The sequence below is a fragment of the Kogia breviceps genome, chromosome 16, assembly GCF_026419965.1.
Source record: "Kogia breviceps isolate mKogBre1 chromosome 16, mKogBre1 haplotype 1, whole genome shotgun sequence".
Classification (NCBI taxonomy): Eukaryota; Metazoa; Chordata; class Mammalia; order Artiodactyla; family Physeteridae; genus Kogia; species Kogia breviceps.
Window position 1 is genome coordinate 38762413 of NC_081325.1, and position 18684 is coordinate 38781096.

The 18684-nt window shown below is 39.1% G+C and overlaps 1 pseudogene; it reads right to left on the bottom strand.

Moving 5' to 3' along the window:
- Positions 1 to 18684, bottom strand: part of LOC131743218 (WD repeat domain phosphoinositide-interacting protein 3 pseudogene) — a 115296-nt pseudogene that overhangs the window by 73357 nt on the left and 23255 nt on the right.

An 18684-nucleotide genomic window follows, 5' to 3' on the forward strand; every position in this document is an offset into this window, starting at 1 on the left:
GAGAAAGAATAGTTTAAATTAATAGCAGGAGTTTAGGGATTTTGTTTCCTTTTTGCTATAGTGCTTTGCAAGAAGATAAAATATTTGTAAGAAATCAAGTAATTACAAAATTTTCACTTCATGTAACTGTAACTAAAACCCATGAGTTACAGCATATAATATTTGGTTAAAAATATCTTGAAATATACATATACATTATTATAATCTCCAAGATATATATCCCAAATGTAATATTGATTTATACTATAAAAAGAAAAAAAAAATTGCTTTTCAAATGAGATCAAAATGAATGTTTGGAGCTGACTCAAATAATTTAATGCCTTAAAAGTAAGTTGAACAGTGCCTACCTTATATAAAATACACAATGATTGCTAGTTGTATGCCAGACTTTTCTGACTTCATCAAGTTTTGAGTTTAAGCTTAACAGGCTTAAATTTTCACAGAGATTATCTGTATATTAAGGTTTATTTTAAATAATAACTAATATAAGTTTTAAATATTACATGAAATTGAACACAATCCTGATAATGTAACCTTATATACTGTTTAAAGTTGAGAATAACTAGTCCTAAATAAAGACTATGTTCTATAAGTCTAGAGAATTTTCCAGAAAATTTCTAAAATAAAAGGTATAGACAACTACTTCCGAAATGCTATACATATATTTCTAGGAAGAAGAGTATATGGGATTGTCTGTATTGTCCTTCATATCTAATATGAAATCATTATAAATGTACATAATATTACAGTTTTTTATTCCTTTTTTTGAATTTTTATTTATTTATTTTAAAACTTTCTATTTATTTTTGCTGCATTGCATCTTCATTGCTAAGTGCAGGCTTTCTCTAGTTGTGGTGAGGGGGGGCTACTCTTCGTCAAGGTACATTGCCTTCTCATTGCGTTGGCTTCTCTTGTTGTGGAGCATTGGCTCTAGATGAGTGGGCTTCAGTAGTTATGGCTCGAGGGATCTAGAGCACAGGCTTATTAGCCCAGGCATATGTGCTTAGTTGCTCCACAGCATGTGGGATCTTCCCAGATCAGGGCTTGAACCTATGTCTCCTGCATTGGCAGCCAGACTGTTAACCACTGTGCCACCAGGGAAGTCCCAATATTACAGTTTAAAAATATTCTCATATAGGGGCTTCCCTGGTGGTGCAATGGTTGAGAGGCTGCCTGCTGATGCAGGGGACATGGGTTCGTGCCCCGGTCAGGGAGGATCCCACATGCCACGGAGCAGCTGGACCCATGAGCCATGGCCACTGAGCATGCACGTCTGGAGCCTGTGCTCTGCAATGTGAGAGGCCACAACAGTGAGAGGCTCACATACCACACACACACACACACACACACACACACACACACACACACACTATATATATATATATATATATATATTCTCACATATTACTTATTTCCATTAACTCTCATGCTTTAACAAATTACTGATGCTATGATGTGACATTACATTTGTAATGTCATTACAAATTCAATTCTTTATGCATGTAATGATATAAATTATGCTATAAAATATGTTTAAAATTGCAACGGAAACACTTTTAGTGTTAGAAATCCTTGTGGATGAAAAAGAAATGGTAACTGGGAGGGGGATTGGTGGTGGTATATGGTGTCTTAGATGCTGATAATATTCTACTTCTTGGCCTGGAAATTCAATGAACTGTATACTTACAAGTCTTTGTACATTTATCTACTGATATTCACTTCGGATTTTTCTATGAGCAGCCAACCAGATTACACTTGTTTGAAGCCCACAGTCAACCTTCTACATATTTGGAACTTCCAAAAGATTTAGCTTTGTTATCTTTAATATGTATAAACTGACAGGGAGTTAAAATATTGGGAAAATATTATATAATATGAAAAAATAAAGCAAATGAAAAGTGGAAAAAAAACCTTTGAAACAGAAACCATGTAAGAAAAATCTCCAAGATGCATATTACTAATATACTCAGAAATATAAATAAAGCTACTATAATCATACAACAGAGAAAACAGAATCTACACAAAATAAGATCACTCAGTGAACACAAAAATGCAGCTAGTAATGAAAAACTCTGTGAGGTTTGAAGATCAAGGTGAAGATATCTCCCCAAAAGGCAAGCAAAATACAAATACATGGGAGGAGTTTCAAGATGGCAGAAGAGTAAGATGTGGAGATGACCTTCCTCCCCACAAATACATAAGAAATACATCTACATGTGGAACAACTCCTATAGAACACCTACTGAATGCTGGCAGAAGACCTCAGACCTCCCAAAAAGCAAGAAACTCCCCCATGTACCAGGGTAGGGTAAAAGAAAAAAGAAAAAAACAGAGACAAAGAATAAGGATGAGACATGCACCAGTGGTAGGGAGCTGAGAAGAAGGAAATGTTTCCACACACTAGGAAGACACTTTGCGGGCAGACACTGCTGGTGGTGGAGAGGGGGAGCTTCGGAGCCATGGAGGAGAGCTCATCAAAGGGGTACAGAGGGCAAAGTGGAGAGATTTCTGCACAGAGGATCAGTGCCAACCAACACTCACCAGCCTGAGAGGCTTGTCTGCTAACCCGCTGGAGTGGGCAGGGGCTGGGAGCTGAGGTTCAGGTTTTGGTTGGATCCCAGGGAGAGGATTGGTGTTGGCTGCTTGAACACAGCCTGAAGGGGGTTAGTGCACCACAACTAGCTTGAAGGGAGTCCGGAAAAATGTTTGGAGCTGCCAAAGAGACAAGAGACTTTTTCTTCCCTCTTTATTTCCTGGTGTGCGAGGAGAGGGTATTAAGAGCGCCACTTAAAGGAGTTCCAAAGATGGGTGTGAGCAGTGGATATCAGTGCAGACCACAGAGATGGGCATGAGAAGCTAAGGCCTCTGCTGCCACCACCAAGAAGCCTATGTGCAAGCACAGTTCACTATACACAACTCCCCTCCAGGGAGCCTGTGCAGCCCACCACTGCCAGGGTCCCGTGATCCAGGGACAACTTCTCCGGGAGAACGCGTGGCATGCCGAAGGCTGGTGCAAAGTCATGCTGACCTCTGCCACTGCAGGCTCACCCCACATCCGTACCCCTCCCTACCCCCAGCCTGAGTGAGCCAGAGCCCACAAAGCAGCTTCTCCTTTAACCCTGTCCTTTCTGAGTGAAGAACAGATGCACACAGGTGACAAACACCCAGAAGTGGGTTCAAATCCAAAGCTGAACCCCTAGAGCTGTGCAAACAAACAAGAGAAAGGGAAATTTCTCCCAGCAGCCTGAGGAGCAGTGGATTAAATCTCCAGAATCAACTTGAAGTACCCTGCATCTGTGGAATACCTGAATAGACACCGAATCATCCCAAATTGAGGAGGTGGACTCTGAACAAAGATATATTATGTTTTCCCCCTTTTCTCTTTTTGTGAGTGTATATGTGTATGCTTCTGTGTGTGATTTTGTCTGCATAGCTTTGCTTTTAACATTTGTCCTAGGGTTCTGTCTGTCTGTATTTTTTTACTTAAAAAGATTTTTTTTCTTAATAATTATTATTTATTTTTTATTGTAATAACATTATTTTATTTTATTTTATTTCATTTTATTTTATCTTCTTCTTCCTTCTTTTTTTTTTCTCCCCTTTATTCTGAGCCGTGTGGATGACAGGCTTTTGGTGCTCCAGCCAGGTGTCAGGGTTGTGCCATTGAGGTGGGAAAGCCAAGTTCAGGACACTGGTCCACAAGAGACCTTGCAGCTCCACATAATATCAAACAGCAAAAATCTCCCAGAGATCTCCATCTCAACTCCAAGATCCAGCTCCACTCAAAGACCAGTAAGCTACAGGGAAAGACACCCTATGCCAAACAACTAGCAAGACAGGAACACAAGCACATCCATTAACATAGAGGCTGCCTAAAATCATAATAATGCCACAGACACCCCCAAACACACTACCAGACGTGGACCTGCCCACCAGAAAGACACGATCCAGCCTCATCCACCAGAACACAGGCACTAGTCCCCTCCAGCAAGAAGACTACACAACCCACTGAACCAAACATAGCCACTGGGGACAGACACCAAAAACAATGGAAATTACGAACCTGCAGCCTGAAAAAAGGAGACCCCAAACACAGTAAGTTAAGCAAAATGAGAAGACAGAGAAACTCATAGAAGATGAAGAAGTAAGGCAAAAACCCACCAGACCAAACAAATGAAGAGGAAGTAGTGAGTCTACCTGGAAAAGAATTCAGAATAATTATAGTAAAGATGATCCAAAATCTTGGAAATAGAATGGACAAAATACAAAAAAGAAACATTTAACAAGGACCTAGAAGAACTAAAGAGTAAACAAAGAGAGATGAACAACACAATAAATGAAATTTAAAATTCTGTAGAAGGGATCAATAGCAGAATAACTGAGGCAGAAGAACAGATAAGTGACCTGGAAGATAAAATAGTGGAAATAACTACTGCAGAGCAGAATAAAGAAAAAAGAATGAAAAGAAATGAGGACAGTCTCAGAGACCTCTGGGACAACAATAAACACACCAACATTCGAATTATAGTGGTCCCAGAAGAAGAAGAGAAAAAGAAAGGGACTGAGAAAATATTTGAAGAGATTATAGATGAAAACTTACCTAATATGGGAAAGGAAATAGTTAATCAAATCCAGGAAGCACAGAGAGTCCCATACAGGATAAATCCAAGGATAAAAACGCCAAGACACATATTATTCAAAGTATCAAAAATTAAATACAAAGAGAACATATTAAAAGCAGCAAAGAAAAATCAACAAATAACACTCAAGGGAATCCCCTTAAGGTTAACATCTGATCTTTCAGCAGACACTCTGCAAGCAGAAGGGAGTAGGAGGACGTATATAAAGGGATGAAGGAGAAAAACCTACAACCAAGATTATTCAACCCAGCATGGATCTCATTCAGATTTGATAGAGAAATTAAAAGCTTTAAAGACAAGCAAAAGCTAAGAGACTTCAGCACCACAAAACCAGATTTACAACAAATGCTAAAGGAACTTCTCTAGGAAGGAAATGCAAGAGAAGTAAAAGACCTACAATAATAAACCCCAAACAATTAAGAGAATGGTAATAGAAATATACATTTCAATAATTACCTTAAATATAAACGAGTTAAATGCTCCAACTGAAAGACATAGACTGGCTGAATGGATACAAAAACAAAACCCATATATATGCTGTCTACAAGAGACCCACTACAGATCTAGGGACACATAGAGACTGAAAGTGATGGGATGGAAAAATATATTCCATGCAAATGGAAATCAAAAGAAAGCTGAAGTAGCAATTCTCATATCAGATAAAACAGACTTTAAAACAAAGACTATTACAAGAGACAAAGAAGGACAGTACATAATCATCAAGGGATCATTCCAAGAAGATATAACAATTGTAAATATCTATGCACCCAACAGAGGAACACCTCAGTACATAAGGCAAATACTAACAGCCATAAAAGGGGAAATCAATAGTGACACAATCATTGTAGGGGACTTTAACACCCCACTTCACCAATGGACAGATTATCCAAACTGAAAATAAAGAAGGACACGTGAGCTTTAAATGACACATTAAACAAGATGGACTTAATTGATATTTATAGGACATTCTATCTAAAAACAACAAAATATACATTATTCTCAAGTGCTCATGGAACATTCTTCAGGATAGATCATATCTTGGGTAACAAATCAAGTGCTGGTAAATTTAAGAAAATTGAAATTGCATCAAGCATCTTTGCCAACCATAATGCTATGGGACTAGATATCAATTACAGCAAAAAATCAGTAAGAGATATAAACACATGGAGGCTAAATAAAACACTACTTAATAACCAATAGATCACTGCAGAAATCAAAGCAGAAATCAAAAAATACCTAGAAACAAATGACAATGAAAACACGATGAGCTAAACCTATGGGATGTAGCAAAAGCAGTTCTAAGAGGGAAGGTTATAGCTATACAAGCCTACCTTAAGAAACAAGAAACATCTCAAATAAACAACCTAACATTACACCTAAAGCAGTTAGAGAAATAAGACAAAAAACCCCAAAAGTTACCGAAGGAAAGAAATCATAATGATCAGATCCGAAATAAATGAAAAAGAAATAAAGGAAATGATAGCAAAGATCAATAAAACTAAAAGGTTGTTATTTGAGAAGATAAACAAAATTGATAAATCATTAGTCAGACTTATCAAGAAAAAAAGGGAGAAGACTCAAATCAATAGAAATTGAAATGCAAAAGGAGAAGTAACAACTGACACTACAGTAATACAAAGGATCATGAGAGATTACTACAAGCAACACTTTGCCAATAAAATGGACACCCTGTAAGAAATGGACAAATTCTTAGAAATGCACAACCATCCAAGACTGAACAAGGAAGAAATAGAAAATATGAACAGACCAATCACATGCACTGAAATTGAAACTGTGATTAATAATCTAGCAACAAACAAAGCCCAGGACGAGATGGCTTCACAGGTGAATTATATCAAACATTTAGAGAAGAGCTAACATCTACCCTTCTCAAATTCTTCCAAAATATAGCAGAGGGAGGAACACTCCCAAATTGATTTTATGAGGCCACTAGAACCCTGATACCAAAACCAGAGGAAGATGTCACAAAGATAGAAAACTACAGGCCAATCACATGGGAACATAGATGCAAAAGTCCACAACAAAATACTAGCAAACAGAATCCAACAGCACATTAAAAGGAACATACATTATGATCAAGTAGGGTTTACCCCGGGAATGCAAGGATTCTTCAACATATGCAAATCAATCCATGTAATACACCATATTAACAAACTGAAGGAGAAAAAACATATGATCATCTCAATAGATGCAGAGAAAGCTTTTGACAAAATTCAAAACCCATTTATGATAAATACCCTCCAGAAAGTAGGCATAGACAGAACATTCCTCAACATAATATAGGCCATATATGACAAACCCTTGTCCAACATCATCCTCAATGGTGAAAAACTGAAACCATTTCCTCTAAGATCAGGAGCAAGACAAATTTGCCCACTCTCACAACTATTATTCAACATAGTTTTGGAAGGTTTAGCCACAGCAATCAGAGAAGAAAAAGAAATAAAAGGAATTCAAATTGGAAAAGAAAAAGAAAAGTCACTGTTTCCAGATGACATGATATCATTCATAGAGAATCTTCAAGATTCTACAAGGAAACTATTAGACCTAATCAATGATTTGGTAAAGTAGCAGGATGCAAAATTTTTTTTAACATCTTTATTTGAGTATAACTGTTTTACAATAGTGTGTTACTTTCTCCTTTACAACAAGGTGAATCAGTTATACATATACATATGTTTCCATATCTCTTCCCTCTTGCATCACCCTCCCTCCCATTCTCCCTATCCCACCCCTCTAGGTGGTCACAAAGCACAGAGGTGATCTCCCTGTGCTATGCGGCAGCTTCCCAGTAGCTATCTAATTTACATTTGGTAGTGTGTATATGTCTCTGCCACTCTCTCACTTCATCACAGCCTGCCCTTCCCCCTCCCCATATCCTCAAGTCCATGCTCTAGTAGGTCTATGTTTTATTTCCGTCCTACCACTAATCACTTCATGACATTTTTTTTTCCTTACATTCCATATATATGTGTTAGCATACGGTATTTGTTTTTCTCCTTCTGACTTACTTCACTCTGTATAACAGACTCCAGGTCTATCCACCTCATTACAAACAACTCAGTTTCATTTCTTTTTATGGCTGAGTAATATTCCATTGTATATATGTGCCACATCTTCTTTATCCATTCATCTGTTGATGGACACTTAGGTTGCTTCCATGTCCTGGCTTTCATAAATAGAGCTGCAATGAACATTTTGGTACATGACTCTTTTTGAATTATGGTTTTATCAGGGTATATGCTTAGTAGTGGGATTGTGGGGTCATATGGTAGTTCTATTTGTACTTTTTTTAAGGAACCTCCATACTGTTCTCCATAGTGCCTGTATCAATTTACGTTCCCACCAGCAGTGCAAGAGTGTTCCCTTTTCTCCACACCCTCTCCAGCATTTATTGTTTCTAGAGTTTTTGATGATGGCCAATCTGACTGGTGTGAGATGATATCTCATTGTAGGTTTGATTTGCATTTATCTAATGATTAATGATGTTGAGCATTCCTTCATGTGTTTGTTGTCAATCTGTATATCTTCTTTGGAGAAATGTCTGTTTAGTTCTTCTGCCCAATTTTGGAATGAGTTGTTTGTTTTTTTGTTATTGAGCTGTATGAGTTGCTTATAAATTTTGGATATTAATCCTTTGTCATTTGCTTCATTTGCAAATATTTTCTCCCATTCTGAGGGTTGTCTTTTGGTCTTGTTTATGGTACCCTTTGCTGTGCAAAAGCTTTTAAGTTTCATAAGATCCCATTTGTTTATTTCTGTATTTATTTCCATTTCTCTAGGAGATTGGTCAAAAAGGATCTTGGGCTTCCCTGGTGGCACAGTGGTTGAGAATCCGCCTGCCGATGCAGGAGACATGGGTTCATGCCCTGGTCCAGGAAGATCCCACATGCCACGGAGCAACTAAGCCCGTGACCCATGGCCGCTAGGCCTGCGCGTCCGGAGCCTGTGCTCCGCAACGGGAGAGGCCACAACAGTGAGAGGCCCGCATACCGCAAAAAAAAAAAAAAAAAAAAAAAAAAAAAAAAAAAAAAGGATCTTGCTGTGATTTATGTCATAGAGTGTTCTGCCTATGTTTTCCTCTAAGAGTTTGATAGTGTCTGGCCTTACATTTAGGTGTTTAACGCAGTTTGAGTTTATTTTTGTGTGTGGTGTTAGGGAGTGTTCTAATTCCATACTTTTACATGTAGCTGTCCAGTTTTCCCATCACCACTTATCGAACAGGTTGTCTTTTCTCCACTGTATATCCTTCCCTCCTTCATCAAAGATAAGGTGACCATGTATGTGTGGGTTTATCTCTGGGCTTTCTATCCTGTTCCATTGATCTATATTTCTATTTTTGTGCCAGTACCATACTCCATTTATTACTGTAGACTTGTAGTATAGTCTGAAGTCAGGGAGCCTCATTAATTCAGCTCCATTTTTAGTTCTCAAGATTGCTTTGGCTATTTGGGGTCTTTTGTGTTTCCATACAAATTGTGAAATTTTTTGTTCTAGTTCTGTAAAAAATGCCAGTGGTAATTTGAAAGGGATTGCATTGAATCTGTAGATTGCTTTGGGTAGTAGAGTCATTTTCACAATGTTGATTCTTCCAATCGAAGAACATGGTATATCTCTCCACCTATTTGTGTCGTCTTTAATTTCTTTCATCAGTGTCTTATAGTTTTCTGCATACAAGTCTTTTGTCTCCTTAGGTAGGTTTATTCCTAGATATTTTATTCTTTTTGTTGCAATGGTAAATGGGAGTGTTTTCTTAATTTCACTCTCAGATTTTTCATCATTAGTGTATAAGAATGCCAGAGATTTCTGTGCATTAATTTTGTATCCTGCTACTTTACCAAATTCATTGATTAGTTCTAGTAGTTTTCTGGTAGCATCCTTAGGATTCTCTATGTATAGTATCATGTCATCTGCAAACAGTGACAGCTTTACTTCTTTTTTTTTTTTTTTTTGGCGGTATGCGGGCCTCTCACTGTTGTGGCCTCTCCCGTTGCGGAGCACAGGCTCCGGACGCACAGGCTCAGCGGCCATGGCTCACGGACCCAGCCGCTCCGCGGCATGTGGGATCTTCCCGGACCAGGGCACGAACCCGTGTCTCCTGCATCGGCAGGCGGATTCTCAACCACTGCGCCACCAGGGAAGCCCAGCTTTACTTCTTCTTTTCCTTTTTGGATTCCTTTTATTCCTTTATTTTCTCTGATTGCTGTGGCAAGAACTTCCAAAACTAGGTTGAATAAGAGTGGTGAGAGTGGGGAACCTTGTCTTGTTCCTGATCTTAGTGGAAATGGTTTCAGTTTTTCACCATTGAGAATGATGCTAGCTGTGGATTTGTCATATATGGCCTTTATTATGTTGAGGAAAGATCACTCTATGCTTACTTTCTGAAGGGCTTTTATCATAAATTGTTGAATTTTGTCAAAAGCTTTCTCTGCATCTATTGAGATGATCATATGGTTTTTCTCCTTCAGTTTGTTGATATGGTGTATCACGTTGATTGATGTGTGTATATTGAAGATTCCTTGCATTCCTGGAATAAAACCCACTTGATCATGGTGTATGATCCTTTTAATGTGCTGTTGGATTCTGTTTGCTCGGAATTTGTTGAGGATTTCAGCCTCTTTGTTCATCAATGACATTGGCCTGTAGTTTTCTTTCTTTGTGACATCTTTGTCTGGTTTTGGTATCAGGGTGATGGTGGCCTCATAGAATGAGTTTGGGAGTGTTCCTCTCTCTGCTATGTTTTGGAAGAGTTTGAGAAGGATAGGTGTTAGCTCTTCTCTAAATGTTTGATAGAATTCACCTGTGAAGCCATCTGGTCCTGGGCTTTTGTTTGTTGGAAGATTTTTAAGCAAAGTTTCAATTTCAGTACCTGTGATTGGTCTGTTCATATTTTCTATTTCTTCCTGGTTCAGTCTTGGCAGGTTGTGCATTTCTAAGAATTTGTCCATTTCTTCCAGGTTGTCCATTTTATTGGCATAGAGATGCTTGTAGTAATCTCTAATAAACTTTTGTGTTTCTGCAGTGTCAGTTGTTACATCTCCTTTTTCATTTCTAATTCTATTGATTTGAGTCTTCTCCCTTTTTTTCTTGATGAGTCTGGCTAATGGTTTATCAATTTTATTTATCTTCTCAAAGAAGCAGCTTTTGGTTTTATTGATCTTTGCTATCATTTCCTTCATTTCTTTTTCATTTATTTCAGATCTGATCTTTATTATTTCTTTGTTTCTGCTAAATTTGGGGTTTTTTTGTTCTACTTTCTCTAATTGCTTTAGGTGCAAAGTTAGGTTGTTTATTCGAGATGTTTCCTGTTTCTTAAGGTATGATTGTATTGCTATAAAATTCCCTCTTAGAACTGCTTTTGCTGTATCCCGTAGGTTTGAGGTCGTTGTGTCTCCATTGTCATTTGTTTCTAAGTATTTTTAATATCCTCTTTGATTTCTTCAGTGATCACTTCATTATTAAATAGTGTATTGATTAGCCTCCATGTGTTTGTATTTTTTACAGATCTTTTCCTGTAATTCATATCTAGTCTCATAGCATTGTGGTCGGGAAAGATACTTGATACGATTTCAATTTTCTTAAATTTGCCAAGGCTAGATTTGTGACGCAATATATGATCTATCCTGGAGAATGTTCCATGAGCACTTGGGAAAAATGTGTATTCTGTTGTTTTTGGATGGAATGTCCTATACATTTCAATTAAGTCCATCTTGTGTAATGTATCATTTAAAGCTTGTGTTTCCTTATTTATTTTCATTTTGGATGATCTGTCCATTGCTGAAAGTGGGGTGTTAATGTCCCCTACTATGATTGTGTTACTGTCGATTTCCCCTTTTATGGTTGTTAGTATTTGCCTTATGTATTGAGGTGGTCCTATGTTGGATGCATAAATATTTACAATTGTTATATCTTCTTCATGGATCGATCCCTTGATCATTATGTAGTGTCCTTCTTTGTCTCTTGTAATAATTTTTATTTTAAAGTCTATTTTGTCTTATATGGGAATTGCTACTCCAGCTTTCTTCTGATTTCCATTTGCATGGAATATCTTTTTCCATGCCCTCCCTTTCAGTCTGTAAGTGTCTCTAGGTCTGAAGTGGGTCTCTGGTAGGCAGCATATATATGGGTCCTGTTTTTGTATCCATTTAGCCAGTCTGTGTCTTTTGGTGGGAGCATTTAATCCATTTACTTTCAAGGAAATTATTAATATGTATGTTCCTATTACCATTTACTTAATTGTTTCAGGTTGTTCTTGTAGGTCTTTTCCTTCTCTTGTGTTTCTTGCTTAGAGAAGTTCCTTTAGCATTTGTTGTAAAGATGGTTTGGAGGTGCTGAACTCTCTCAGCTTTTGCTTTGTCTGTAAAGGTTTTAATTTCTCCATCAAATCTGAATGAGATCCTTGCTGGGTAGAGTAATCTTGGTGGTAGATTTTTTTCCTTCATCACTTTAAATATATCCTACCACTCCCTTCTGGCTTGTAGAGTTTCTGCTGAAAGACCAGATGTTAACCTTATGGGGATTCCCTTGGATGTTATTTGTTGTTTTTCCCTTGCTGCTTTTAATATATTTTCTATGTACTTAATTTTTGACAGTTTGATTATTATGTGCTTTGGCGTGTTTATCCTTGGGTTTATCCTGTATGGGAGTCTCTGTGCTTCCTGGACTTGATTGACTATTTCCTTTCCTATATGAGGGAAGTTTTCAATGATAATCTCTTCAAATATTTTCTCAGTCCCTTTCTTTTTCTCTTCTTCTTCTGGGACCCCTATAATTCGAATGTTGGTGTGTTTATTGTTGTCCCAGAGGTCTCTGAGACTGTCCCCAGTTCTTTTCATTCTTTTTTCTTTCTTCTGCTCTGCAGTAGTTATTTCCACTATTTTAGCTTCCAGGTCACTTATCCATCCTTCTGCCTCAGTTATTCTGCTACTGATCCCATCTAGAGTATTTTTCATTTCATTTATTGTGTTGCTCATCGTTGCTTGCTTCCTCTTTATTTCTTCTAGGTCCTTGTTCACTGTTTCTTGCAATTTGTCTATTCTATTTCCAGGATTTGGAATCATCTTTACTATCATTATTCTGAATTCTTTTTCAGGTAGACTGCCTATTTCCTCTTCATTTGTTAGGTCTGGTGTGTTTTTATCTTGCTCCTTCATCTGCTGTGTGTTTTTCTGTCTTCTCATTTTGCTTATCTTACTGTGTTTGGGGTCTCCTTTTTGCAGGCTGCAGGTTCATAGTTCCCACTGTTTTCGGTGGCTGCCCCCAGTGGCTGAGGTTGGTTCAGTGGGTTGAGTAGGTTTCCTTGTTGGGGGGACTAGTGTCTCTGTTATGGTGGATGAGGTTGGATCTTGTCTTTCTGGTGCACAGGTCCACATCTGGTGGTGTGTTTGGGGATGTTGGTAGCCTTATTATGATTTTAGGCAGCTTCTCTGCTAATGGATGGTGTTGTAGACCTTTCTTGCTCTTTGTTGGGCATAGGGTGTCCAGCACTATTCGTTGCTGGTCCTTGAGTGAAGCTGGGTCTTGGTGTTGAGATGGAGATCTCTGGGAGATTTTCGCCATTTGATATTATGTGGTGCTGGGAGGTCTCTTGTGGACCAGTGTCCTGAGGTTGGTTCTCCCACCTCAGAGACACAGCCTTGACACCTGGCTGGAGTGTCAAGAGCCTTTAATCCACACGGCTCAAAATAAAAGGGAGAAAAAAATAGAAAGAAAGAAAGGAAGGAAGGAAGGAAGGAAGGAGGAAGGGAGGGAAGGAACGAAGGAAAAAAGGAAGGGAGGGAGGAAGAAAGGAAGGGAGGGAGGAAGAAAGGAAGGGAGGAAGGAGGGTGGAGAGGAAGGAAGAGTGGAAGGAAGGGAGGAAGAAAGGGAGGAAGGAAGGAGAGAAGTAGGGAAGAAAGGAGGGAAGAAAGGAATAAAGAAAGGGAGAATACAAAATAAAGTAGGATAAAATATAGTTATTAAAATGAAAAATAATTATTGAGAAGAAAAATTTATATTAAAAAAAACAAAAAAAATGGGTCGGTCTAACCCTAGGACAGATGGTGAAAACAAAGCTATACATACAAAATCTCACACAGCAGCACACACATACACACTTACAAAAAGAAAAAGGGGAAAATAATAGTATATCTTGCTCCCAAAGTCCACCTCCTCAACTTGGGATATTTCGCTGTTTATTTAGGTTTTCCACAGATGCTGGGCACTTCAAGTTGAATGTGGACCTTTAATCCTCTGCTTTTCAGGCTGATGGGAGAGAGCTCCCCCCTCCTCTTTGTTTGCACAACTCCTGGGGTTCAGCTTTGGACTTGGCCCCGCCTCTGCGTGTTGGTCGTCCGAGGGCATCTGCCCTTATCTCAGACAGGACGGGGTTAAAGGAGCAGCAGATTTGGGCACTCTGGCACATGCTGGGGGGAGGGAGGGTCACGGTTGTGGGGCGAGCCTGCAACAGCAGAAGCCGGCGTGATGCTGCACCGGCCTGAGGCGCACCACGCGTTTTCCCAGGGAAGCTGTCCCTTGATCACGGGGCCTTTACAGTAGCGGGCTACAGGGGCTCCTGGGAGGGGCGGTGTGGAGAGTGACCTGTGCTCACACACAGGCCTCTTGGTGGCGGCAGCAGCAACCCTAGTGTCCCACACCCGTCTCTGGTGTCCATTCAGACAGCCGCATCACGCCCGTTTCTGGAGCTCCTTTACATGCTGCCCTTAATCCCCTCTCCTTGCGACCCAGGAAGCAAAGGGGCAAGAAAAAGTCTCTTGTCTCTTCAGTAGCTCCACACCCGTTTCTGGAACTCCTTTAAGCGGTTCACTTAAACCCCTTTCCTTGTGCACCAGGAAGCAAAGCGGGAAGAAAAGGTCTCTTGCCTTTTTGGCAGCTCCAGACAAACATCTCCCTGACTCCCTCCCGGCTAGCCATGGTGCACTAACCCCTTCAGGCTATTTTCACTCTGCCAACTCCAGACCTTTCCCTGGGATCCGCCCTAGGCTCAGACTTGGGGGCCCAGCCCCGCCCGCCCAGGCAGGTGAGCAGACAAGCCTCTTGGGCTGGTGAGTGCTGGTTGGCACCGATCCTCTGTGGAATCTCTCCACTTTGCCCCCCGCACCCTGTTGCTGAGCTCTCCTCCTCAGCTCCGAAGCTTCCCCCTCCGCCACCTGCAGTCTCCGAATGCGAAGGGGCTCCTAGTGTGTGGGAACCTTTCCTCCTTCACGGCTCCCTCCCACTGGTGCAGGTCCCGTCCCTATTCTTTTGTCTCTTTTTATTCTTTTTTCTTTTGTCCTACCCAGGTACGTGGGGAGTTTCTTGCCTTTGGGGAGGTCTGAGGTCTTTTGCCAGCATTCGGTGGGTGTTCTATAGGAGCAGTTCCCCATGTAGATGTATTTCTGATGTATCGTGAAACAGACTGTTGTGCACCAGAAAATGCCAGAGGTACTGCACACAGTTCCTTTTCTCCAAGTTCCCGTAACTCATTGTCAGAAGATTTCTGGCACAGTATCAAAACCAAATTGCTCAGCTCAACTTCTGAGGGTTCAGGAGATGAAGGACTCCTCGGAGTCACCAGCAGAGCAGCAGCCTCCAAAGTGCTGGCATGATGAGTTACTGGCCCCTGTGACTCCAAATTCAAAATCCTGTCGAGGGAAAGGAGAGCACCCAAGAAGGGCCCTTGTCCACACCAGCCTGCAGAACCCCCAAGATGGGCTGGGCAGAGTCCAGGATGCAAAATTAATGAACAGAAATCTCTTGCATTCCTATACACTAATGATGAAATATCTGAAAGTGAAATTAAGAAAACATTCCCATTTACCATTGCAACAAAAATAATAAAATATTTAGGAATAAACCTACCTAAGGAGACAAAAGACAGGTATGCAAAAAAATTATAAGACACTCATAAAGGAAATTAAAGATAATAAAAATAGATGGAGAGCTATACCATGTTCTTGGATTGGAAGAATCAACATTATGAAAATGACTCTACTACCCAAAGCAATCTACAGTTTCAGTGCAATCCCTATCAAACTACCACTGGCATTTGTCACAGAACTAGAACAAAAAAAATTCACAATTTGTATGGAAACACAAAAGACCCCGAATATCCAAAACAATCTTGAGAAAGTAAAACTAAGCTGGAGAAATCAGGCTCCCTGACTTCAGATTATACTAAAAAGCAACAGTAATCAAGACAGTATGGTACTGGAACAAAAAAAGAAATATAAATCAATGCAACAGGATAGAAAGCCCAGAGATAACCAATGCACAAATGGTCACCTTATCTTTGATAAAGGGTCAAGAATATACAGTTGAGGGGGCTTCCCTGGTGGCGCAGTGGTTGAGAATCCGCCTGCTGATGCAGGGGATACGGGTTCGTGCCCCGGTCCGGGAAGATCCCACATGCCACAGAGCAACTAAGCCCGTGAGCCATGGCCGCTAGGCCTGTGCGTCCGGAGCCTGCGCTCCGCAACGGGAGAGGCCACAACAGTGAGAGGCCCGTGTACCACAAAAAAATTTAAAAATAAATAAATAAATAAATAAAAAGAATATACAGTTGAGAAAAGACAGCCTCTTCATTAAATGGTGCTGAGAAAACTGGACAGGTACATGTAAAAGAATGAAATTAGAACACTCCCTAACACCATACACAAAAATAAACTCAAAATGAATTAAAGACCTAAATGGAAGGCCAAACACCATCAAATTCTTAGAGGAAAATATAGGCAGAACACTCTATGACATAAATCACAGCGAGATTCTTTTTGACCCACCTGTTAGAGAAATGGAAATAAAAGCAAAAATAAACAAATGAGACCTAATGAAACTTAACACCTTTTGCACAGCAAAGGAAAACATAAACAAGATGAAAAGCCAACCCTCAAAATGGGAGAAAATATTTGCAAATGAAGCAAATGACAAAGGATTAATCTCCAAAACATACAAGCAACACATGCAGCTCAATATCAAAAAAACAAACAACACAATCCAAAAATGGGCAGAAGATCTAAATAGACATTTCTCCAAAAAGGATATACAGATTGCCAACAAACACATGAAAGAATGCTCAACATCATTAAGCATTAGAGAAAAGCAAATAAAAAATACAATGAGATATCATCTCACACTGGTCAGAATGGCCATCATCAAAAAATCTAGAAACAATAAATTTTGGAGAGGGTGTGGAGAAAAGGGAACATTCTAGCACTGTTGGTGGGAATGTAAATTGATACAGCCACTATGGAGAACAGTATGGAGGTTCCTTAAAAAACAACAAATAGAACTACCATATGACACAGCAGTCCCACTACTGAGCATATACCCTGAGAAAACCATAATCCAAAAAGAGTCATGTACTAAAATTTTCATTGCAGTTCTATAGCTAGGACATGGAAGCAACCTAAGTGTTCATCAATTGTTGAATGGATAAAGAAGATATGACACATATATACAATGGAGTATTACTCAGCCATTAAAAAGAATGAAACTGCATTATTTGTAGTGAGGTGGATGGACTTAGAGACTGTCATACAGAGTGAAGTAAGAAAGAGAAAAACAAATGCTGTATGCTATCACATATATATGGAATCTTAAAAAAAAAAGAAGAAGAAGAAGAAAATGGCCAGAAGAACCTAGGTGCAAGACAGGAATAAAGATGCAAGACCTACTAGTGAATGGACTTGAAGATATGGGGAGGGAGGAGGGTAAGCTGGGACAAAGTGTGAGAGTTGCATGGACATATACACACTACTAAACGTAAAATAGACAGCTAGTGGAAAGCAGCCGCTTGACACAGAGAGATCAGCTTGGTGCTTTTTGACCATCTAGAAGGGTGGGATATGGAGGATGGGAGGGAGGGAGACACAAGAGGGAAGAGATATGGGAACATATGTATATGTATAATGGATTCACTTTGTTATAAGGCACAAACTGACACACCATTGTAAAGCAATTATACTCTAATAAAGATGTTAAAAAATACAAATAGATAAAAAATAGGGAAGAAAATGTAATTTATTTGTCAGTCTGGGAGCTCCACTAACTAAGTAACAAAAATAATAAAAAGAAAGTACAATGAAAAGAAAGCAGAGAAAATCAATTTAGATAATGCAAAATAATTTTACAGAATTAAAGCACATGGGTTTGGGGATAGAATGCATCTACTATGGGTGAATAAAATAGATGAAAATAGGAATATATCACACTGAGGATAGAAAAAACATCCTCAATAATTTTAGGATCAGGATTTAATGAGAGAAAGAGAGAGGTTTTTCATATAAAATATCAAAATGTCTGGTGATCATAGAAGTTAGCAGACAGGGTAGTAATGTCTCAAAAATCAAGAAAAATTACTACGTGCCATGAATTTTACATACCATCAATTATCACGTAAATGTAAAGTAAAGATATTGTCCATTAAATAATATAACTCCATACATCCTTTACCAGAAAATTACTGGAGTATTAATATTTGGAGATTCTCCAAATTGGAGAGTCAAGTAAGAAAGTGGGAGATATGAGATTCAGGAAAAGGGAGACAAAAGATATGTGAATGGAATCATTGAAATTAAGGCATTGGTGGATCTCTGGAACACAAATTTGTAGTTGGCCTTGTGACAAACCAAGGCAGTTTGATAAGTTAGAAGGCTCTTTAGAGAGAGTTGTTCTTAATAGTGACAGAGAAACACAAACTCACTCACATTCGCAAACATACATATTTGGGGGTGTTTGATAATAAGTTAATGATAAATATATAGAGAATCAAACAAATGGAACAAAAAGATAAGTATTGTATCCAGAAAAGAATGATTCTCAGAGAAAGAGAGTCAGAATATAGCACATGTCCACATGTCAACTGATTGTGAGAAGATAAATATAACTGATATCACTCTTTTCAAAGTGGAGAGTCAACTATCTTTTGAAAAGTGGATTTTTCTTCTTACTAAATCAAATAGTGCAATACAAGTATGTTATTTATATATACAGAACAAATGCAGAAATAATTTAAAGGACATGGAAATGATGGCCTCTGATGGTAGAC